Source organism: Mastigoproctus giganteus, chromosome 4 (assembly GCF_048544385.1).
Source record: "Mastigoproctus giganteus isolate SK-2022 chromosome 4, ASM4854438v1, whole genome shotgun sequence".
Classification (NCBI taxonomy): domain Eukaryota; kingdom Metazoa; phylum Arthropoda; class Arachnida; order Uropygi; family Thelyphonidae; genus Mastigoproctus; species Mastigoproctus giganteus.
This window is the reverse complement of record NC_143578.1, coordinates 86,561,840-86,586,937: the sequence shown is the minus strand read 5'-3', so window position 1 is coordinate 86,586,937 and position 25,098 is coordinate 86,561,840. Positions and strand designations below refer to the sequence as shown.

The following is a 25,098-nucleotide window of genomic DNA, read 5'->3' as shown; positions in this document are numbered from 1 at the left end:
CAGGCGCGCGGGTGCATAAGTACACGTGCCTTGAGTGACCGGGGTTCAAGCCCGTGACTGCTGAATACGGTGCTGTTTCTTGTATTCTGTCTATCTTGTGAACTCCTGAACGTTTGGTCGTCCCCGAGTATAAACAGATAATTTATTATTATTTTTATTTGTGGATTCTTGCCATGTCTTTGTGTAATCTCCTTGCTTTTTTTTTTTTTTTTTGGTTGCAGGGATGGCTTCACCTCTTGGAAGTTTGTTCGTGGTTACACGATAAACCACTCCCCAAGGGTCGTCGTTTCCCATTGTGGTGACTAGGTGTTCATGTGCGCTGTTTTCACTCACGGTTTTTGGCAGTATATCTGTTTCTGGCTGTGCGATATTGTTCTCGCATCTCTGCCACTTCACCAGCAGGCCAGTTTCGCCTGGCCCGCTGGAAATTTTTTCTTGTAATGTTCGCCTCCCGACTTAGTTGTTGGAACTCCAGGGACCACCAAGGGACGACCCCCCAGTGACAGTTTTTTTCCGTTTGATTGCTTTGTTGGCCGCTTCAGTGATTAATTTTATTTCCATTTGATGCTGGTCCTTGTGTCAAGTGCGAAGGCAGTCATCCGCAGTGTTTCTTGGAAGAGAGGCCAGTCCGCCTTTCCAATAGCATATTTGTTCTGTTTTTGCTTGGGTATTGTTGTTCTGGTTATTGTGCGGATTAGCTGGAACGTGATAGTTCTGTGGTCTGAGGTTGTCCAGTTTTCGACGACAGTCCAGTTTATAGTATGATCTGCAATGGATCTGGTGGCTAGGCTAATGTCTATTGTGGCTTCCCACATTGTACTGGAGAAGGTCAGTAGGTTGTTAGGTTGGTTTAGGATTGTATAGGCTGTTTGCAAGGAACTCTTCGAGGCGTTGTCCATTGTTTACGCCACGTCTCTCTGGACTTTCACTGTGCCAAGCTGGTGAACGGCAGTTAACATCTGTGCCTATGATTATTCTTGCATTTGGGAGTTTAGTGTGTATGCTCTGCAGGTAGGTTATGGTTGGTTGGATGTCATCCTCCGGTCTGTTGTAGAGCGATATCGCGTAGAATTCCCCTAGGGCCGTGACTTTCTGGCACACACACGGCCCAGATGAGGCAGTAATTTGTTAGCTTGGTTACAGTGTAGTTGGGGTTTCTAATTAGGATTGCTGCCCAGGGGGTTTCCCCATCTGTTTGAACAACTTTGTAATTCAGTGGATATCCCCTGACCTTCTTACAATGGGTGTAAGGCTCCTGTATGAGCATAATATCAAGATTTTCCTCATCAGCTTTCTTTGTAAGCTGTACGGAAACTGCCTTTGACCTATGGGCATTCAGCCGTGCAAATTGTGCCCTATTGTTATATTGCTTATGGCGTGCTGCCATAGTCTAGTCTCAGTTGATATATTCTCTTTGCCTTGTTGTAGAAAGGGCAATTCTTATCCCTGATCGAGTGGTCCGCCTGTAGTTGCTGCGACTTGCAGTTCGCACAGGTCAGAGGTTCCTCTTTTTTGGGACAGTCCTTGTATTCGTGGCCCTTTTCGGCACAATGGCTACATGTGGTTACGGTTTGGGCGCAGGTATGCATTGTGTGTCCGAAACATTTGGGGACGCTCACGTGCTCGTTGTAACGGTGACTGCCCCAGTTTATGAATACTCTCTTTTGTTGATTTATGGTTCCCTATGCAGCCGGCGAAAGCTCCACCACCTAGTTTGTGGCGTTGCCAAATCCGGACTTCGTCTGGTATCTTGATGTTATTAGCATCACTGGATCTGCTCCTGGATGATCTTGTTGTAAGTTTCTTGCATAAAGTTCGTAGTGTCTCTGGTGTCAGATCTTTACCTGTGTTGTAAATGACTATGCTGGGTTCTCTCTTTTTTGGTGGCGCAGCTTCCAGTCCAAGGGTCGGTATCTTAGAGTTCGCGATTATCCTTTGGGTGTCTTCTTTAGTTTGGGTTTCTGTAATTACGCTCGTGTTCCTTATTTTCCGTACGGACTTGATTCATGTTGTCTTGAAGTCATCTGCCAGTTTTTGTAATTACTGTGTTTTTCGCAGCTTCACTTGTGGCGTGTTCTTCCGCAGATGTTGGTCGGAAAATGACCAAGTGTGAAGTAGGCAGAAGTATTTTACGTTTGGTAACGGTTTGGGTTGGTATTGCTGGTGGTTCCTTTGCGTTTGTCCTCAGCGCCTCTGAGTATGTCGGGCGCGCTGTGACATTTGACTTTCCCCGCATTCCATAATGTATTCGTGTGGCAGCTCTCTTTTTGTCAAGGTGTTCATCATGTAGGATTGTCTCCATCTTGTGGAAGATTGTGACAATCTGAGAACTGAGTCCTGCTGACCCTCTGTTTTAGTTTTCCTTGAAAATGTTCTCAAGTGCAGTTTTGAGAAAGAGCGTCTTTTCATATATGGTACCCTCTGGTATGGCAGGGTCAAGGGGTGAGTCCTGTTCTTTATATTCTTTGGGGTCTTTTTTGTGATGCGGCTATTTCTGGCTCTTCTCTAGTCTCCGTCTGGGAACGTGTTTCCTGCCCCAACTTGGGGATCAGCTGATTGCGGTTTTTCGCTTGGTGAATGGGATCGAGAACGGGGGTCCTTCGCTGCGTCCTGGGATTTCACAATAACAGGGTCGTCACTCTGGCCCTGGGGATCTGAAGAACAAGAGTAACACTGATTAACGGAGCTCAGTATCAGGTGTTTTTTATACCGTGTCCCGACGCTCGCACGCGCCGTAGTTCACCTGCAGTTGCTTCGATTTGCATAACGACTCACTGGTCATAATGTTTTGGCTCATCGGTGTACCTAATAGCCTTGAAGTCCACCATTTGGGATTAAAGTAGTCCTGCTGCATATGGATTCGAATTACATCACAATTTCATTCGTATTGAGTCCATTCCTGGATGGAGCGTTCCAGATGGGTCCACAGATTTATGTTTGGTGACTATGCGGGCTATGACAGTTGCCGTGTATTTTCTGGGGTGTTTTGTATAGCTACACAGTTCGCGTCCTGCGAGAAAATTTTATATAATCATACGAGAAACAATAATGCACAAGTTGGAACAATCCATGGCTGTCCAGGTACAATGTCAGCATCGTGCGATTGGTTTGCGAGCAGTTCAGACACGTTATTCAGGTCATAGGGCTCTCGTGAATAATAAGAGGACTCGTACCATATTACGAAAACAGTTCCCACAAGGAAACATTACCAGCAGCGGCCTCAATACAGGAATTCTTTGTTTATATTCGAGCATCGTTCTTTAATTCTCTCATTTAGATACCATTTAACCTTAACAATCTTTATAACCATGTAGATATCTAATCTACGGTCAGTGCTATTGATGTACGAAGTATTAATTCCTATTTTGATAATAAAGCATCTGCAGACTGTAGATGCTAAATAGAAAGTGCATGTTCGTGTATAATGTGTCTGTTTATTAGCATTCTTATCGCGTTTATTTTTAATGTAATTTTCTTGTGTTCTAATGCTGGCAGAATGTTTTCTTATTCTGTCTATTCTCCTGAAATTTATGACTTTTCTTGTATTTTTTTATTTTTACTGTGTTTGACTTATTTTCCACTGCATTCATCCATGTTACATGCATACATAACTACACACGTACCTACGCACGTCAGAAGAAAGCTTTCCAGCAGGAAATGTGACGCTACATTTGTAACCATCGACTGCCGTTTCTTTATCTAGACAAGGAGTAAATGAATCGTGGCACGAGACAGTAGTTGTTGTACCATGCCTGCCGGCGTAGAAACAAGCACAGTAATTACAAACTGCAGATACTTTTAATGCTCTCGTGACCGACATGTGTGATCAGTGAGAAATAAAAAAAAAAGAACATAATACCAGAACTCTCCATTACTCCCTCCCGACCTCATTGTTTTCCAAATTCTGCTTATTGTTGGTTGACGTGCTCATCAAGTCTCTAAGAAATTTGGAAGAAACTTTTATTTTCAAAGAGTGTACATGCCATTAGTCTTTATGAATTTGTGAACAGTCAGTTTTGTGAAAAAATATTGAAAACAAGAACGTTAGTAATTCGTTTGAAGCAACGCTACTGCTTTTGGAAATTGGGTGTACCAGACTTGTTTTTAAAAGCAGCGAAAATGGTGGTTTTTTTGACATTATTTCTTCGGAGAGCGATCAAAGGCTTGCAACTTTATAAATTTGCAAGCCCTAGAGAAATATCTCTGCCGGGTTTCCTTTATACGAGCCCCTATAAAGGAAACCCGAGAAAAATTTTCAAACAGTCATCGCTAATGCACAAGTAAAAATAAGGGGAGACTGTTGTTGGTCGCTTCCATCTTTTCTCCTCCCTGTGTTCATTCCTAATTAATATTTATTAATCTCAAATAAAATGTGCACAGAGAAAACTTTAAGGAGATCAACCTTCCTTACCAACAGTTAACTTCGTAATAATAAAAATAATACAGTTGGTGATGCATCCTTATTTTGAATTATTTCCAGCCATAGTGTGCTTTACAAAAAGTGTAAAAAAACTTCCGTAAGAATTTTATTTTCGTTCAAATGTTAATAATACTAATATATTTATTTTACATAACGACAACACGATCGGTTGGTTGGCACTGTGACCCATTATAAACTGTCAGCGTTTTGAACAGATCGAGTTATAACCTAGTTGCCCTCGTGAGTCGCACAGTTAGTATAATCACCGTCCTCTTCAAACCTGGTGGAAAAGACTTGAGTTCGAGTTCCCTCAATGACCTGAAGAACTTTTTTATGGGTCTTTTTTTTTCACAACGTGGCTCAGTTGGGTGGCCTCATGCGCAGGCATGAGGCCACCCAAGTGACCTGCCAAAAGCACAAACATTACACTACACTTACACTGACACATTTACACTGCAGGCCTATATGTGGAAGATCCACTCGAATAAACAAGATACAAGGTGGAGATGGGCATTAGCCTGGGTGACGCCGAAGACAAGTTCACATACGATACGATTTCATTGTGGGTGTAACAGCTCATTATAAAGGCTAGAGACTTAAGTGTAAGGATTTTGTAAGTGTAGTGTTATGTATCATTGTTCTTCTGCCCATTTAACCGCTAGACCCCTGTTGGAACTCAACGTTGCCCACACTTGGCCCCGTGGAGGCAGACCAGGTACCCAGTAGTTTGAATTTTTACTCTGGCAGGACCTGCCACTTAGTTTCCTGAGATTTCAGTGTATAGGGTAGGGGAGTAATCACTGAAAAGGTTAAGCCAAAAGGGTTTTGCGTGCACGGTTTCAATTTGGACAGGTTTTAATTTTTGACCTTGTGTGGATGATGTACTCTGGTGTATAGACAGAGTAGGGGGAAGACTGAAGATTGGGGAGGGGATAGTCAGAAGTATGGGAACGATAGAGTAGGTGTCCCTAAAGGCAGTGGGGGCAGGCCCATCTCCCACAGGAATAGAGAAACGGGGGGCAGGGGGGAGGAAACAGGAAAACTGTCTTCCTCCCTGCTGGGGAATTCAGGCGTACGACAGGTTCTAGAATGATTGTATTTATTATGTTATTAATTGAATCATCCCATGTAAGGAATCCTTGAGGCGTTTTTGTTGCTGTTGCTATTTCCTCCCCTGGGGAGCTTATTTGTGGTTATTTTGTATACCACCCTCCAGGGGTACTCATTTCCGGTCGCTCCCAGGAGGCTCTCTTATTTTTCTTTATTTTTTTCAGTGTAGGCATTGCGTAGTTCTTGGTATTGATGTCTCAGGTAGGCTACCTGTACTGGTGGCCAGGTTCTGCAGGCCCTCTGGTATTTTTTTCTTTTTGTTTGGACTTGCTTTTGGAATCTTTGTAGCTCTGGGGATCCACCACGGCAGGGCTCCTACGGAGGGTGTCTTCCTTTTCATGGCCATTTCCGCTGCAGTGGTGATAATGTGGGCGACTTTCTCCTGCATCTTCTCCGGGTTTTTCATCCCGTCTCTCCCCCATCCGGTCACTTCCTCCTCTGCTTGTGCTTTGCGGATCAGTTCTCGAAAGAGCTTCCAGTTCGTCTTTTTGATGGCGAATCTGCTTGCCATGTAGTTGCCATTTGTTGGTCTTGGCATTGTTCTCTTGATATTGAAAGTGATTGTCTGGTAATCCGAAGTGGTCCAGGCGTTTTGCACTGTCCAGTCGGTCACATGAGCTTCTATGTTTCTTGTGGTTAGCGTAATGTCTATGGTTGCTTCCCATAGGGTGTTGCAGTATGTCGGTAGATTGAAGTGTTGATTCTTTACAGTAAAGATAGAATTTGCTAGGAACTCCTCGAGCCTCTGTCTATTCCTGGGAAAGTGGATAAAGTCACAGGGGCAGGTGCCCCTGTGTGAGCTCCAGAGGCCTAGGACACTCTGAAGTCCTGCATTCCAGGGAACGCCAGCAATCCAGCATCTGAAGGGTTCCGTGGCAGCAGTAAGGCTGAGTTATGTGGAGCTGGTTGTTTGTCCAGGCTAACCTTGTTCAGAAGGTGGTTGCAGCTGCTGTACCACAGCTTCTGCGGCTCTTGTGTTCAGCAAATTTTTCTCTTCTGCAGTTAGATACTGCTTGAGCAAATTTTGTTAAAGCGTTGTAGGATTTTTCGTTCTGGAGAAGTAAGGACTCTTGATTGCGGGGGTTGCATTGCACCTCTGTAAATAGTCTAATTCTGTAGTTATTGGCAGGGCACTTGTAAACTAGATGATACCAGGACTCCACTTGTCCACAGCGGCAAAGCGGGTCTATTTCCATTCCTAGAACAGTCAGTTTTTGCTTGAAGGATGCATGGCCTGTGATGATAAAGGTAAGGCCTGGTGAAAGCCATGGTGGGGCTTTTGGGAAAGTGTAGTCAGTGCTTGGAATGAAACGTTTGGTGATTTCACCTTTGGGTGTACTTGCCCAGGAGCTGTTCCACAGGTCCAGGAGACGAATTAACGTTTAGGGGCCACCTTACATAAGACACAAGATTGATTTTGCTTTCTCGCAGGAAATGAGTAGGCTATGGGTGTCTGCCCAGGTCTGGAACATTCTAAGTGCAGCGTTTACTTTAATTTCAAGAATCGCTTCTGTGTCAGCGTCAGCTATGAGAACTAGATCGTGTGCAAATGCTAGGGGCTGTACATCCCCAGGAACTTGTCCAAGACGATGGACCAGAGGAACGGCCCAAGGACCGAAGGACCAGCCCTAGGGACATCCCCGATTTATAGACCTGGCCAGAGACTGAAATTTGTTGATAACTTGCACTTTCCGGTTACTAAGATAGAATTGTATACTATTGTGGAGGGTTCGTGAATATCTTCGCATTCCAGAGTCTTTGGAATGCACCAGGATGACCAGGGAGCACTTGGAGGTTGACTGTGTGTGTAATTAGAATGTGTATAGCATCTTCTATGCATCGCCCTGTGTTGATCCCATGGGGTTTATTATTTAAAATATGTAGAAACAAGTTAAATATTAATAATCTGGTAAGTTGTTGTTATTTGGTTTTTAGGAGCATTAGCAACTAAGGCCATATTGCTCCTGGGATATGCGATGATCATTCCCTGATCTTTCCGTATTTGGTGGTCACGGGCCCGAACCCCGGTCTAATCAAGAAGCGTGCGCTACGCACTGCTGCTCCTGCCCACCTGGAATCTGGTAAGTACTGTCATAACTGAAGAAATGGAATCCTGTGATTAGTATACAACTATCAAGTCTATTACTGATCAGTTATTTTTAGCTGACTCTGAAGCACAGGATACTGCTTATCAGGCTATGGTTAGGGGGGGGGGGGAACAGAACTTATCAGGGTTCTAACGACACTGACTTGTTCAATTTAAGTGAGTTAATGGTTGTGTGTTCTAAGTTAAATATAAATAAAACGCCAGGGTTGGATGAAATTGAAAATAATTGCATTATTAGAGCCACACAGTTGTGTGGCTTTGATGTGTTATTAAATGTATGATGTGTTATTGAATGTATTTAATAACACATATCCTGATGTGTTATTAAATGTATTTAATAAATGTTTTCTTGAGGGGATTTTTCCCTCATTTTGGAAGATTGCTTTATTGAAGTTTATTCAGAAACCGGGGAAGCCTTTAACTGATCCCAGGGGGTTTCGCCCAATCTCATTACTAGCAAATTTAGGTAAAATTTTTAAGAAATTAATACTATTAAGATTGGAATTTTTGTTTTTGGATAGAAATTTCGAATTCAAGTTTCAGTATGGTTTTAAAAGGGGTTGCTCTACTGAGGACGCCATCAATGATTTAGTGAATTTCAGTAAGCAATCTAATAGCAAATATGTATTGACCTTATTTGTTGATTTTGTAGGAGCATTCGATACTGTTTAGTTCGAAAGTGTTCTATTAGCATTAAGATAATTAGAATGCACAGATATGCTATATAAAGTAATAAGAAGTTATTTAAGTGACAGGAAATTCATAGTAAGGTCCCAGCATTTGAAATATGAGAGGGTTATAAACCGCGGATGTCCTCAGGGATCAGTGTTAGGCCCGGTCGGTTTTTTGGAGCTTGATTTTAAACTTGTGGTTAGCCTTTGATAAGTCTGAGTGTCATAAAATAGCTTTTGCGGACGATTTGATTTTGTTGGTAGAGGGTAAATCTAGACAACAAATTGAACATAAAATTGGAATAGTGGTGAACAGCCTTGCTCACTGGGCTTCGAATAACAAACTCAAGATTTCTCCTTCTAAAACAGTGATGATGCTTACGAAAGGTAAGCTTGATTACAATCGTCCACCGAAGGTAGTTATTGATAATAAACAGATACCTCTTGTTCCTCAGGTTAAATATCTTGGAGTTGTTTTGGATGATAAATTTACATTTCCTGCTCATTTAGAATACTTAGCTAGTAAGGTTAAAAATTTTACAGCCTCTATTGTCAGAATTACAAGAAAAGACTGGGATTGAATAGAACAGTTCTTTCCTTGTACTACAAAGCTATATTTTTGTCTATTGTGTCATATTATTATTATTATTTATTCATTTTATTACAATGCTTCACCCCTGAACAGCCTTCAGCTAGGAGGGTGCCTATATACATTTATACATTATAAGTTAGAGAGCAAACAGAAATCGTACATCTAAAGTGAGCAAATAAAGCAGATACAAATATGTACAGTGACACAAGCAAGATAGAGACATATAAACACATACGCGTCCTAATATATGCATTTACAGCTAATACCTATACATACAAAACACATAATGATTTAAAACAAATTAATTCATCAGTAAAGTAGAGTTCATGGGAGATTCCATCCTGAAGGAGATAATCAGGAAACTTCTACAGTTGTATGTGGTGGTACATGTCCTGTATCTTCTCAGATCTGTACACTTTCTCATCACAGAACTTGTGGGGATCAATCTTCAGGGTGTTGTACGTTTCGAGGATGTTAGACGGAAAACATCTTCTAAGCATAGTTAAATTCTCTAATAAGCTTCTTAGGGGAATCCATGAACTATTGCAAAGAACACGGGAACGTCTAGGGCCTGCAACAAGATTATGGACATTTGGAGCATCAAAGCGATCGGTGAGGAGTTGGCAGAGATTACGCAGATTTCCTGTGATGAGCAACTGATTCCAAGGGGTGCAACCAAGGTTAGCATACATGACTGATCTCGAGATGGTGAAAGGGTGGCCATTAACACGATTCAACCACCTTAAAATCCAGTATTCGATACCCATGAATTTTTTTATGTTAGTGAGGGAAGCAGAGGACCAGATCGTCGAGGCATACATGGGAATCGGGACAAGACATGTTTGTATGTAGTGAGTGGCAAGTTTTTGGTTGTTTACACCAGTAAGTTCCTGTCTTATCGCCCACATTGCTGACAGAGTTTTTGCTTTAGTGTTGGCGAAGTGCTGTTGGAAGGTCAGGCCTTCATCCCAGGTGAGCCCTAGGTCAGTGTGATGAGAAACCTTTTGAACTCTAATACCATTGATGTAGATGTCTATGTTCATCTTCTTCTTCAAGTTGGTGAAAGATATTTGTGCTGACTTGGTCGGATTTATGGATAGGCCAATATTCTCAAGATAATGGTCAAGTTCTTCTATTAGGGCAGTGGCATGGGCGGTGATTGCTTCAGATTTGTCACCGTGTTTTGACGAGATGAGGAGTTTTATATCATCTGCGTAAGAGCTGCAGTCAGGATGCGTAGAGAGGAAGGGGTCCAAAGCGGCAGCAAAAAATAGTGCGGAAAGGACGCCACCTTGGGGGACTCCTCTGTAGACGACGTGGTTCGATTGGAAGGTTCTATGTTCTACTCTCAAATGCCTTTGTTTTAGAATGGAAACGATGACTTTTAATACGCCTCCCTGTATTCTGAAATGCCTTTCAAGTATTGTCATCAAGGAATTGATTGAGACATTATCGAAAGCAGATTTAATGTCTAAAAATACTACATCAATCTGTTCTTTGGCGTTCAGAGTCGTTTGGATCCGAAATAGGGTGTCCATTAGATTAGTCACAGTTGATCTCTTTGGAATTACAGTGTGTAAATATGGTGGTCTTTTATGGAAAAAAATGCATAACAAGAATTGGCAGCAGAGTCTTCTCGAACAATTTTAGTAAATTGCAGCTTTTAGAGATGGGACGAAAATCCTTCTTGTCTTTCGGATGTTTGACTTTAGGCACGGGTCCGTGCCTAAAGTCAAACATCTAAAGTCAAACAAATATGCTTCATCTGTTTGGTTTTTGCGAGTGATTACTGTTAAATTTAGGAATAAGTTAAATTAATTACAAAGATCTATGTTATTAACTATATTACGGGTGTGTAAAACGGTATCTACGAACACAATACAGGTTATTGCGCATGCTCTTCCATTGGATTTGTTTATAATTTTTAGGGCATTTTATTATTTTACAAGGAAGTGTAGGCCAGTTATTATTATTGGTATTAGTAATGATATCCAGGTTGATCGAAAGATATCTAACAGGAATATTATGTCAAAACTAATAGAAATTTTGCAGGAAAGATGGAATTCCAGTGTGACCGGAGCTGTGACCAGGAGGTTTATTCCTGATGTAACTTTTAATGTAGATTACAAGAAGAACAAGCGGTTTAATTTGAGAATGGAGACTTCTTACTTATTAACTGGTCACGGATCCTTGAAGGGCAAGTTGTGTGAACTACGGATAGAGTCTGACCCGTATTGTGTTTGTCAGGCTTTAGAGACTTGGGACCATATGTTATTTGATTGTTCGGTTTACCATCAGATGAGAATTAATCTTGTAAATGTGGTGGATGATTTATGCAGAGGTAATGAACATAAATTGTGATTTAGGTTTGAGTATTTTCAGACATTTCAGGAGTTTTCCAGAAGAGCTTTTCAGAAGAGGAGGCAGCTTAATATTCTGACTGATTTTTTATTTTATCTATGCTGGCTCAGCCGTTTTTTTTTTTTTTTTTTTTTCTTTTTCTTTTGCTGGCATCTTATAATGCTAAGATGCGGGATTATTGCTGAATTAGCCTAGATAAGTGTTTCTTTTTTGTTTTGTTTTTTTTTTGCAAGCAGTCAGAAGGATTTTTTTTTAAATTTTATTTTTATTTATTTATTTATTTTATTATCATTATTTTTTTTGTTGGCGTCACGAACTGATGATGTGGTTTTTACTTCTGACTGCTTGCATATGTGTTTTTTTTTTTTTTTTATTCCTGGTGTGGGCAGCCAGGATGCGGGGAAGATAACACCTATCGGTATTGCACTTCATCCGATGGGTGCGGAGTTCGTTCATTGTGCACAGACAGGAATAGTTGACCCAGACTCGGCTCTAGGGATGGACACCAGAAGGCAATCGCCAATTTGGTGTTTGCTCCCCGATTGCAGAGTGACTTTTTTTTTATATTGGTAGATGTTCTGCTTGATACTGATTATACCGTGGAAATGGACTTTAAGTCTAGGTGCCACCTTACATACATCAATATACTATGACTACTATTGCTATGCCTTGAATCTGTACTGGTGCAGAGACTCAGATTGTTGTTCAGCATAGCAGGCAGATAGTCGATATAATAGAATCTATCAGTTTGGCCAACACTGGGAGGAGGGCGATTAGCCGATAGGAGGCAGGGTTTAAGGGGATTCTGTCTGGACTCTTGAGGATCAACATACGGAATGCGGTTTTCCAAGGATCAGGGAATACTCCATCTGCAAGGCCCTTGTTAAATAAACTTAGCAGATTGGTTGGGAAGATAACTGCAAACTTTTTAACCACGTCCACCTCAAGCAGGTCAGGTCCTGGTGTTTTTCCTCTTTGGTCTTGGGAAGGGCCATGTTCTTCTCCATTAAGGTGAAGGGTGGTTCAGTGACCTCTGTCTGGTATAATTGGTTGCTTTCAGTGATCTGTTGCTGCTCTTCTGTAACAGCCGTGATTTGGAAATTAAGATCGTGGCTGCAGTTAAACTCGAGTGCTTGTTTCCTGCTGACCGGGCATGGCTTAATGTCTAGGCTGAGTAAGTTTAGTTTGGTCCCTTCTGGCTTGTGCTTCTGTGAGGCGATGGAGAATAGCCTTCATGTTATTCTCTATTGTCCCTATTACGAAGATCTGCGCAGCAAACTTGAACGGGAGACATTTTATATGGATTTGAATACCTTGCTGGATTTGTTTGTAAGTCGAGTGTTTTTTAAATGTTTCTCGACTTTTGTTAATAATGTTTTTAAAAAGAGGGCCGTGTTGTTAAATGATAGTAGAGGTATTTCGTCACAAGGTATAGCAATGGCAGCCGAAGGCACTGGATAGCACAACGTGTTATTCAGTGCTGATGTACCGGCTCTGTTTTTATCATGCACATTACTCGTATGTGCAGTTTTATCCATATTGAGCCAAGATTTAATTGGAAATTTTAGAAAGATTTATTATTCATTTTAATTATTTATTTTTATTTTATTTATTATTATTTAATTGGCTGTGATTACATAATTTTAAACTAAAGGCTGTATACGTGGTCTTTTGACCTTGTGAATTAGTGAATTCTTGAGTTATGAGCCTAGGCCCTGGAGGCACGTATAACATAAAGTTATTATATATATAGAAATAGAAGAGCATGCATATATATATATATATATGCATGCTCTTCCGTCAGGACTAGATGTTCTTCAGGATAGATATAATAAAGTATATTATTGATAGAATCGGACCACGTGTAGGTAGAATAGCCATCGAGCCGTAGTGTGGTGTTCATCACTTCACTCCTCGACACAGCTTATTCGTGATTACTCGGTGTACAACACCCCGGAGGTCCTCATTTCGAGCAGTGGTGACCAGGGCTTGCCATGACTCCTTCTTACACTTACGGATCTTATTTGTGTAGGTGTTTTGTATGACCCGGTAGGCTTCCCGAGCATCCACCACCTCATGGGAGGATGGGTGACTCGCACCCTCTGGAAGGTTTTCCTAGCATGGTGCGAGGGTCCTCAGGTCTTGGAGGAGTTCAGGGTTCCACCAAGGGACAGCATACCGATGTGATATCCTCCCTGGTACCGAGAGGTCGCATGTAAGTCTGATTATCTTGGTGATGTCGCGGACACAGTTGTTCGGTGTCAATGTAGCAGGCAGTGAGGTATCTTCTAGGAGCCTAGAGAAAAGTTCAGCTTGGAAGCGTGGCCAGTCCACTGTCTTAGTATTGTATCGGACCACGTCACTTGGAACCGGACCAGAGCATTTCACAGAGTGACGGAGAGAGAAGGTGATCGCCCTGTGGTCTGATGTAGTCCAGGACTCATGGACTGTCCAGTTTACTGGCTTGTTAACTAGGTCAGGTGTTGCCACTGTTATATCTATGTTACTCTACCAGATGGGACCTCTATAGGTGCAGAGGTTTCCAGGGCGTTTGAGTAGTGTTATTTTTAGGTCACCCGAATAATTAAATTCATCTGCCGTGCTGTGTCTTATGTCTGTTAATTGCGTGTGTTCTATGGTCGATTTGTCTCTATTTTGTTGGACGAAAATCCCCAGTTTCTGAGGGAAAACGTTGCTATCTAAGTCTGAGACCCGCTAACTCACCCACGGAGTGAAAAAAGCCCATTAAAGTTCCTCCCGTCGTACGGTATTTGAACTCAGGCCCTTTCCACCAGGTGTGGGGAGGACGGTGACGATACCACTGTGCTATCCGCTCAGACCAACCGATAGAGTACTTTTTTATTTTTTTTTTATTTGTTATTGTTAGGGCGGCTCCTAGAACGTTAATTCAAATCCGTCTCGTATTACTGTAGGTTTTAACAGACTCTATAAACTAGGTCAGACTTGGAGTAGTGTCATGTTTGTGTATGTTGTGTTGTGATGTGCTGGCCTCTTGGCTACCTAGAAGCAGCGATCGTCAGGAAGGCTGCTTTCAGATACTCATCCACACCACGGGAAGGTGGGCCAGGTCCAGTAGATGGGACGCCTTCGGTCTCAGTTTACGAGACAAAATGAGAGAATTTTTTTTTCATATAATAAAAAAAAACAAACAAAACAACTCTGGGGCCCCGCTCCAGAGTTAAGAAAAAAAAAAAAAAAAACGATTGAGTACTTGAAGACCTGTTGAGAGAAGGAAGTCTTCCAGTCTTGAACCATTGGCATGGGCAGATCTATCTAGGGGCGCCTCAGTAGCCAGGTGGGAAGGAGCAGCTGTGCGTAGCACACGCTTCTTGATTAGACTGGGGTTCGAGCTCGTCACCACCAAATACGGAGGATGCGGAAAGGTCAGGGAATGACCACCGCATATCCCGGAGCAATATGGCCTTAGTTGCTAATGCTCCTAAAAAAAAAAAAAAAAAAAAAAAAAAAACAAACAAACAAACAAACAAACAGATCTATCTAGTGTATGGCTGGCCATAGTGCCGAGCAACAGAGTCAAAGCCTATCAGCAGCCGCCCACCTGGAAGAAGCTGGAGTGCCGTCTGGATGAAAGAAATTGCCTGGGTGATATCTTCCCCTGGATAGCTGTAGAGGGACAGAAGAACAAGGGTTCCAAGTGGAGTCGTGACCTGTGCAGATGTATTGATCGAGGTGCAGAGTGGTGATATTGAGATGTCCGGATTCCTAATTATAATTGCTGTCCAAGGTTGTTCTGTGGTACATTGTACAATCTTTATGACGCAGGGTAGCCTATGACTCCCCCTGAGTCGACATAGGGTTCTTGCAGGATAGCTATGTCCAGTTGGGTTTCCTCGATCTTTACTGTCAACTGGGCTGCGACAACCCTTGCTCGTTGCGGATTCAGATGGCCTATTTTGTCCCCTAGTTTAACATTAGTGGATGGACTTCTATCCAAAGTGTTTTCGGGATTGGAACAGATGTTTTGCTTTCTGGTAGACTGGGCAGTCTCTTATTGAATGCTCATGTGGAACTTCGCCTGCCTTACAATTGGCGCAGGTGGGTGGGGGGTTGACTGGGCTGTCCTTATAATCATGCCTCTTTTGAGCGCAGTGTCCACACGTTGACTCCCGATGATTACACTTGTGTGTGTGTGTGGTATGTCCAAATCGAAGGCATTTATAACATTTAGGGACTGCAATGAATTCCCCAAATCTGTGGCTTCCCCAGGCAATGAAGATTCTGTTTTGTACCTCAAGTATCTGCACGCTCGAGTGGATAATTCGATCACCCAGTTTACATTAGACGAGGACTTCGTCTTTGTTCTATATTTGGGGTTCACATCATCCTCTCCAAGTTCCTCCTGTAAGTACAAACTCAGGTTCTTGTTGAGAATTTCCTCCTTTAGTTCTTCTGGAGTGGTGTTTTGATCAACATCAAATATTATTATTGAGGGTCCTTTTTTCTTAGGAGCCACAGCCAAAGTTCACCATATCTTTGTTATTCAAGATAGTTTAGGCCTCTTCTGTGGTGTACTTCTGGGTGTCTCGTCGTCCTTATGCTTTTTATACTGTCTTCATTTGTTCTGTGAGGTTTTTGGTCAGTGCCTTCTTGACTGCCTCACTCGTTTCCAATTGTGTTTTATCCATTGGCTTTACAATGATTACATGGGACTCTAGTTGCCTGGGCTTCATGTTGCTTTCTCCAAATGTGGATACGTCCATCAGCATGATAGAGTTGGAAACGGGCTTCATCTGACCAGGTGACAGATTTCCTCACTGTTGGCGGTCCAGTGGCATGTCCATTCATGTTTCTTGTGTCTCGCAGTGAACATGGGTACCCGTGAAGAATGTCGACTGCCCTAGCCTATACGAGCTCATTTCCGGCACATCGTCCATTGAGATATCGGTCTTGCTGTTCCTACTTTGTACTGGATGGTTAGCTGTGCCACTGTGCTCCGTTGCTGCTGTGTTACGAGGTGAGACACACGACATACACCACCGGCATCGACCACAGGTGGCGGCCTACGTGTGACCTTTCGGCTCGTTCGGCCGCTGTAAAACCAGTCACAATTCCCTTGTGACACCACAGAACAGACCACTTAACCATGTTGACTGTTGACATGCCGACACCTGCACGTCTTGTCCCCAGAATCATTTCACCTTCGAAGTCAGAAAGAACTCGACACCAGCCTCTTCTTCCTCTCAGATACTCAAAAACTTATCGCCATGTGTGCGAACTACAATGTTATTTCTGCCGTTTCTAACTTTGAGCCTTCACCAGCGTCACAGCCCTGTCCCATTATTGCACAAGGGTATGTTGTTTAGGAATGGACTCTCTGTGATGCAGAGCCAACTTGGTTGGTCTATTTAATGTAAAGCCAATGCAGTGTGTACAGGAACGTGTATTAATGTAGAAATAAGATCAGGTATAATTGTACTTAGCATAGCATAAAAATGTTTCTTGGACAAAACCCTCTGGTATATTTTATTAGTATTTTTTTTTATCCTGGGTGATCACCCTGCTGTCATTATCTGTGCGCACCACAGGCCGAGTTGCTTTGAACCTTTCATATCGACTTGAAGGAGGCGCAGAATATGTGGTATTTGAAAAGCATAACGTTATCCAGAATGTGTTTCTTGTATCAGGCCATCGCAACTAGCACAATATTGTGCTAACTGCTGTTCTTCACGAAATGGAGAAGACCTAGGTCGATTTGGACGGGAGAAACGTTTATGGACTTCTTGGATACCATGATCAGTTTCGTCAAGCAATTGTTACATTTCGCTCCCCCAAGAAATTTGGATTTTTTTCTTTTCTGTAATACAAGCAACTTGTCACAAAATGCTGGCAGTTCGCATTAAATGAGATTCAGTTTAATCATGCCCTTAGGAATTTTTTGGTACCGTATTCAATGACCTGAACTATTTCTATCTCTTATCTGTTTTATTTACATTACTTATTGCTGTGTATTTTTATTATGTGTTTTATGTATAATGATCTACAATTTTGTAATTTTTTTTACTCATAAAGTGTATTGTATTCTTTTTTTTTTTAATTTGCTCTGCTATAATAAAATTGGTGAGAGAAATCTAATTCCGTCCGAGGGAAATAAATAAATAAATAATAATTATATTAATTAAATGAAGAATTCTTATAATGCTATGTTTCAAGTCTGTTGTGCGGGATTGTCTTCTCCGTTATTATGGCGCAGTCCCAGTACAGCTTGTGGGTTGGGAGTCTCTAGTATATCCTGGGACGGCCTCCGTAGCTGAGTGGTCAGGAGCTGGAGTGCAGTAGCACATGCTCTTTGGTTAAAGCCCCTGACTGATAATACGGTCGATCTGCCAACCCGAACCGGACTAGTGTGGCATATTATGGTCCATTTCCCTCAACATGAATTGTTGAGGAGGCTTCCATCCTGCAGTGGATTGAAATGGCTACAGTTCACCTTTTTTTTTTTTTTTTTTTATTTTATATAACGGCCTGTGATTTGTACTTGTAATATGGTGCACTTTCTTTGATCAAGTATTTCCTCGCTAGCTACTGATGTATTATCCTGTCTACCTGGTCGTGTCTACGAGTGTACACCTTGCATCCTGTGGTGATGTGTTGGATCGTTTCTGAGGTCAGGGGTCATCGTTGACGTGTGTCATCCGACACCCGGGCTCTTGGCAATGTATGTCATATAGGGTTGATTACTTGGTCTTGGATGGCGTGCATGAATCCTTCAGTCTTGGGGAAGGGCATTCCACTCGTGAGCCATGCATTGGAAGCCGTTTTATCCATGTGGTCTTGATGGAGTTCATTGCAGTGTCTACCATGGAGTGTGTCGTTTGTTTCATCTGGGAGAGAGGGGACTCCTAGCTTATGTTGAGTGGTGTATGCCGCTTGTCTTTCTTCCTTACGGCTTGGTAAAGTTATTATTTAACAAACCTTTTCTCCTTTTTATTGGATTTTTCTGCCTCTTGACGGGTACTGGTATGAAGTGCATGAGGTGGTTAGTTGTAGCCGGTTACTGTTATCATTATTTTTACTGTTGGTCAAGGAACTCTCTTACTTTCCTACAGGTAGAGGATCATGACCTTCTTGAGTTACATGTAAGTGTACTCTAGGAGGCCTATTTTTGTTAGATTCTTATGGCACCATGCTGGTGGTACACATGCTGATCGGGATGGTCATTACTTGTTCCATATGCCACATATCTTTGACTTCTTGTCTTAGGTTTGAATACGTCTTGATCTTTTCCTAGTATGCCATCGGTCAATACCCTCCCTCCTTTACCGGCTATGATCAATCTGTCGACGGCCGTGGTATTGGCGCATCTTGGTCATCATTATTCTGGTCGATCTCATAATTTCCTCCAATTCGTTGTTGGTCCAGTCCGCGATCCCGAAGGAGTACGTTAGTACTGGGACTGGTCTGCGCTGGTAACACAGTGGTATCATCACCGTCCTCCGCACACCGGGTGGGAAAGGATTCGAATTAAAGTTCCTCGCGTCATCGACTCGAGGAACTTTAATGGGCTTTTTTCACTACGTGGCTGACTTAGTCGGTCTCAAGCGTAGATAGCAAGGTTTCCCATTCAGAAACTGGCGTTTTTTTTTTTCGTCCAGCAAAACAGGCAAATCGACCAGAGAACACACGCAATTTACAGACATAATGTACACAGTAATGCCATAAATACTGCCACATGTGTTACTGCATGTAGCCACAAAATAAAAAGACAGAGGAACTCAAACTCTGTGGGTTTATTCTTGAACACCCAACAAATGAAGCAACATAACACTCATTCAAAATGGCCCCCTTGATTTTTACACAAGTCTTCAAACGTTTCCGGCCATTTATCAATAGTATCAAGTACGCACAACATCCAGCAGGAAATTGACCACAGCATGCTCCATTGATCTCTTCAGCCTCTCCAATGTGGCATGCCTTTTACCACAGACCATCCCTTCCAGAATACGCCAAAAACCGTAATCAAGTGGATTAAGATCTGGGCTAGCAGGAGGCCATTCGTCATGCTTGATGAATTCAGGCACATTCTTTGTTAGCCATGTTTGGGTGATCTTTGTCTTGTGGGCAGGCGCTGAGTCCTGTTGGAAGATCCAGTGCTGACTGTTGAAGATAGTCTGATTGAGGGGTTTCACATGCGGCTCCAGAATATCATTCAGGTACACCCTTGCACTGGTTTTTACCTCCCGAACACAAAAATATATCTTTGTTGCACTTTCGTAGGAGATTCCCCACCAAACTATCACTGATGCTGGATTATGACCCCTTTCAACCATTTTGATGGCCTGACATGCCTCTACAAAGCTATAGGCCTTGTCATTTTGACGGTTGTACCTCTCAATAGTATAAATCTTTTCATCTGTGAAGAGTATCTGTTGAAGCTTACCATTCGCGTACCTACGCTGCAGTGTCTCTGATATTTTTTGCCTCCGTTCCATTGTCAGATTTGGAATTAGGAACTGTCCTGTTCTCCTGCGGTAGGCATTCATCCCTAGATCACTTCTGATTATGCGTGACATCGATATTGGTGATATTCCCATTTCTTTTGACATGATTTTCTGTTTCGTAGGGGATTCCTACGAATTCTGTTCTCCACCGCCTTGATAGCTGCAGGGATCCTCACAGTTCTTGGGCGGCCGGACCGGGGCCTGTCATCAGTTCTCTGTTGTTCATTGTACCTATCAATAGACAGATCTTCTGCTTATTCCAAGTGGTTTCAGAAGTTAGAAAATTGTAGGTTCATCATATGCTGCCTATGACAGTAGTCCTGTTTTTTTTTTATCTTCCCATTCCATTTCCACTGGATTCCTTTACTAGTTGATGATACCTGTTAAAGAAAACCATACATTAGTAATAGAGGTATGTGATGCAAGATAGCAAGCGTATGTGTTTATGTAGCATCAGCTAAAAAAAAAAAAAAATCGCACAACCATTCCCACTAAAAGCTATCAACTTCCACAACGACAGATGGAAGTTTGTTCTAGCAATTAAGCACTCGCTGGCTAAAGGCAAATTTCCGCACATTTATGCCCCCCTTAGGTTCGTAATCTGAGAAAGTGAAAGAATTTCATCAGAAATCAGCGTGCTCAACCCATTCAAGGCCTTATACACCTCAATCAGATCACCCCGCAGGTGCCTAGTCTCCAGCCACTGCAATTTGCAGAACTTAAGTCTCTCTTGGTAAGAGGATCCCTTCATTCCCCTCACCAATCTTGTTGCCCTTTTCTGTACACGCTCAAGCAAATCTACATCCTTCCTAAAATGAGGCCTCCAGACTTGTATGCAGTACACAAGACGTGTCCTGACCATTACCTTATACAAAGGATAACACAACATTTTTCCTGCTAGTAAAAATCATCTTTATCATTGCAGCCTGTTTGCATTGCTCAGAAAACTTCATATCTGACTGCACAATTACTCTCAGGTCTTTTTCATTTTCTGCCACCGTAAGTGTAGTACCACACAGTTGGTATGTTCCTCTGGGGGTTACTTCTACTCATATGCAGTACTTTGCATTTTTCAATGATAAACTTCAGTTGCCACTTCTCAGCCCAATTGCCCAAATTTTCTAGATCTTGTTGTAGTTGCACGCTGCCATTACTGTCATTAACAACCCTGCTAACCTTTGTATCATCTGCAAACTTTGACATTAAGCCTGATATACCTTCATCAATATCATTGATAAATATATAAAACAACAGTTGGAGTCCACTAATAACATTAGTCCACGAAGAGCAGCGCTCATTGATTACAACCTTCTGTCTTCTCCCACTGAACCACCCTTCTACCCATTTTATCAACTTACCCTTAAAACCATTCTGCTCCAATTTGTACAGTAGTCTCCCATGCGCAACATTGTCAAAAGCTTTCCTGAAATTCAAGTATATGATATCAAAATTAATTTTTGCATCCAGTTCCTTTTTAACGACATCATAGTGTCCAATCAGATTTGTCAGAGAAGACTTTCCCTTAACAAATCCATGCTGTGTCTGAATTATTGATGCAGTCTTTTCTAGATGATCCTGCAATGCATCTCTAACCAGTGACTCCATTATTTTACCCGGAACAGAAGTTAAACCATTTGGTCTGTAATTACTCGTGTCACCCTTCGGTCCCTTTTGTGAATTGGGGATACATTTGCACATCTCCATTCCGTAGGGACTTCCCCTGAGTCCAAGGACGCTCTCATAATTATGGCTAAGGGTTTTCTTAGTTCCTTTGCCGCCTCCTTTAATATAACTGGATAGATCCCATCCACCCCAGGTGCCTTCTTATGCTTAACTTACAACAATTTCTCCTCCACTTTATTCTTAGTTATTACAAAATCATTAAACACCCTTCTACAATTTGATAACCTTCTGGCATTTTCAATCCTTAATAACTCCTCATGTGTGAATGTAGATGCAAAATACTCATTCAGTTTGTTTGCTATCTGATCAGGATCATCAACAGTGGAACCATCGATATTAAGTGGACAAATGTGATTCATCTCCTTCCTTTTAGAATTTATATAAGTAAAGAAATCCTGTTTTTCTAAGTATCATTTGCCAAAGATTTCTCGTAATTTGCCTTCGCTTGCCTAATCTCCTTTGTGACTTGATTACAGACTGTCTTTTATATGCCATAGGCTTCTGTGTCGCCTGATAATTTACATACATCCCATGCATTTTTCTTCTCTGATACGAGTCTCATTAGTTCATTTGACAACCATTTAGGCCTAAACCTTGAGCAATATTTCTTAATAGGTATGAAAAGGCTAGTAGCTTCCCTGATTAATTCTTTGAATGCTTTCCACTTTGAATTTGCTGTTGTAACTCATCAGTTGGTCCCACTGTACAGAATTTCATAACTATTTGAGACCACTGTCGTCACCTTTACAGAAGCAAAAACCATTTCCTTTATCCTGATGGTAATTATATCTTTAAGTAAATCCCACATCAGTACACTGTGATCACTGCCACCTAGTGGTTCCTTTATCTGGAAATTCTTAATACACGAATGATTACTGCTAATAACCAGATCAAGAGTATTACCCTCTCTGGTTGCCTCTCGAACATGCTGCGGCAGAAAACAATCATCCAATAAATCCACAAAAGTCTTACTAGTGTGCGACTGACCAACCCACAAGTTCCAGTCAATATCTGGGAAGTTAAAATCCCCATTATAAAATATTTCTGATTTACTAGCCCACTTTATTTCTCAGTACAATTGTTCGTTGTACTCATTCGAGTTATTAGGCCTATACCATACCTCTACTCTTATTTTTGCTTTTCCACTGCTGATGTCACACCAAACTGACTCAACATTGCACTGTCCATCTATATCAACTGGATGCACTTCCTTTGATTTTACGATTTTCTTAATTAACAGCATAACCCCTCCTCCTTCCTATCATTTCTGTACACATTGTACTCTCCATATTCCAATTCTGCATTCCTAATATCTGTGTGACACCACGTCTCTGATATCCCAACAATATCCGCCTTTGATGTCTTGACCAGCACTTAAAATTCATCAAATTTATTTACTATACTTCTAGCATTGGTGTACATGCACCTATTATTATTCTTAGTTACCGTAACACATCCCATGTATTTATTTGTTTCATGATGACTGCCATCAGTCCCTGAAACTCCCAGCACCCCAGTACTACACATGATACAAACCCCACAGCTCTGCGATATCCTTTTCTATTTTTACGGGAGTCTTACTTTTGTGACAGTGTTTATAGCAGTACTGTGTATATATGGGCATATATAAGAAATTATGGGTGGCCCTAATATAATAGTTTGAGGGTTTTTTTTTTTTTTTTTTTTTGAGTACTGGGACTGCATACATGTAGTCGCAGTTTACATCGAGAAAAGAGAAAGATGAAAACTAATTAAGACAATGCGACTCTCATCGAAATCCTGAGTTTAGGCTTCTGGTGTATTTTGTCAAATATGTATAACGGTTTTGAGTTTAAGTTTAATGCATTCTTACTCATAAGAATGGATTAAACATTCTGGATTGCATAATTTAGAGAAGTAGACAATTCAAGATGAATAAGAGCAATTTAGAATGCTATATAAGTATAAAGTAAAATATAAATTCAAAATTTATAAAAAAAAGTAACAACAGATGACGCTTTTCAACTGGATATCCGGTGATATCATCGTGGTATAAATCCTCTCTCTACAATGTTATGCTTTGCGATTACCTCTTTTCTATACTTTTTGTTACAGATAATTTGATGGAGATTGCATCAATTTATAAAAAAAAAAAAAAAAAAAACCTCGAGTTATACCACAGCGTGAGATTTGACATAAAATTTAATACGAACATATAATGTTTTGCAAAAGGAAATGGACGAAGTTTTTTTTTTTTTTTTTTTTTTTCATTGGTTTCCCTTCCTGCGAATGGTACTACGTAAATCCCAAAGCAGCATTTCGTCAGCGAGAGCGGCACCTTGTCGTTGCTCCATGTAGTCGAACAAGGACTCATTAATTGATACTTTTATCACCTTTTTCATATTTATCGTTGAGATGAAGTTTTAGTTCCATAAAAAGGGCAATTCTTTTCCGTGTTAACACGATGGACTCACACAGGCGCATAAATAAAAAGGAACACGCAGAGAATGTTAAAATTAAACGTACAAATGTAAGGAAAGTTACAAAATGTGAACAACCAACACTTCTAATGGAGTCCACGTATTTATTTTCGTTCCTCTACCTTTTTTTTTTATCCGATTTAGACCTCTACTGGCCGCAGAGAGCCCGGTTAATTCATCGTCGGATAATCATTAAGTGAAAACATAAATATTTTGAATATTTTCTTCAAAATGCAAGCAGAAAAAAATTGCTATTGGTGAAGGGCACTTTGCTTAAAATTAGTTTTTATCAACAAAAATTAACATTTGATATAAAGAAATTCTAGAAAAATGTTGGATTTTTGCTTGAACCCTTTCAACTGGCTAAACGTGATTAGAATGGTTATTTTTAATTTTTATAATTTGCAGCTAATTTCCAATTCAAAAATTAAATTAAAATCTTCAAAACCATTTAATTTTTTAGGTTCAAAGAAACGATAACAATTGATGGAGGCTGCCCGACTTTGTATACCCATATATTTGCGAAATATTATTTTCTTAAATGTAAATAATTAAAAATAAATACAGAACACGAACAATGCTCATTTAGATTACAGCTTACAAGCAACCTTGTCTTCGTACATTCTTAGCTTCGATAAACTGGTGGGTGAGATGGACGATTTTCACTGCAGCACACTACGGACTTCAACTTGGGTTTCTTGAATTTTGTTTTTACGGAACATGCTTGAAAATCGTCTTTAATATTGATATATCAATATGAAAGGAAGAAAGAAGTGATTTTTTTTTTTATATATTTTGAAAATGGTAAAATGTAAATAAAATAGTTTTTTGTTATTTAAAATTCGTACATAGGTCCGCTATTAATTTTAAAAGTACAGTGCGCTCTTACACATAAATCTTTGCTCAAAACTTCTTTTTTAGTTTTTAGCCTTTTGTTATTTTTAGTAGAAAACTGCTCCATTAATGCAGATTATTGCTTTATAAAAAAGTCTCAGTTTAATACTTTTGGCACATTTCGGAGACAGTTTCTTTGTTTCTTCCAAAAGTAGTGCTACTTTATTTCCATGCATTTTGTCAATTCCTTATCAGCACCACCTGTATGTCAATGATATTTTTATGATTGAAACTTCACTAGTCAGTTGGCTTTCGCTTACTTGTGCGCATCCTCCTCATCATCTCCCCCACATCATTTCTGTGCTCCAACCTCCAGCACCA

General features: G+C 41.0%; 1 protein-coding gene across 4 annotated transcripts in view; it reads left to right on the top strand.

Annotated features, from left to right (window-relative positions):
* The window catches only part of LOC150086883 (uncharacterized), a 791,472-nt gene that overhangs the window by 74,028 nt on the left and 692,346 nt on the right, over positions 1–25,098 (top strand). The window lies entirely within an intron of this gene.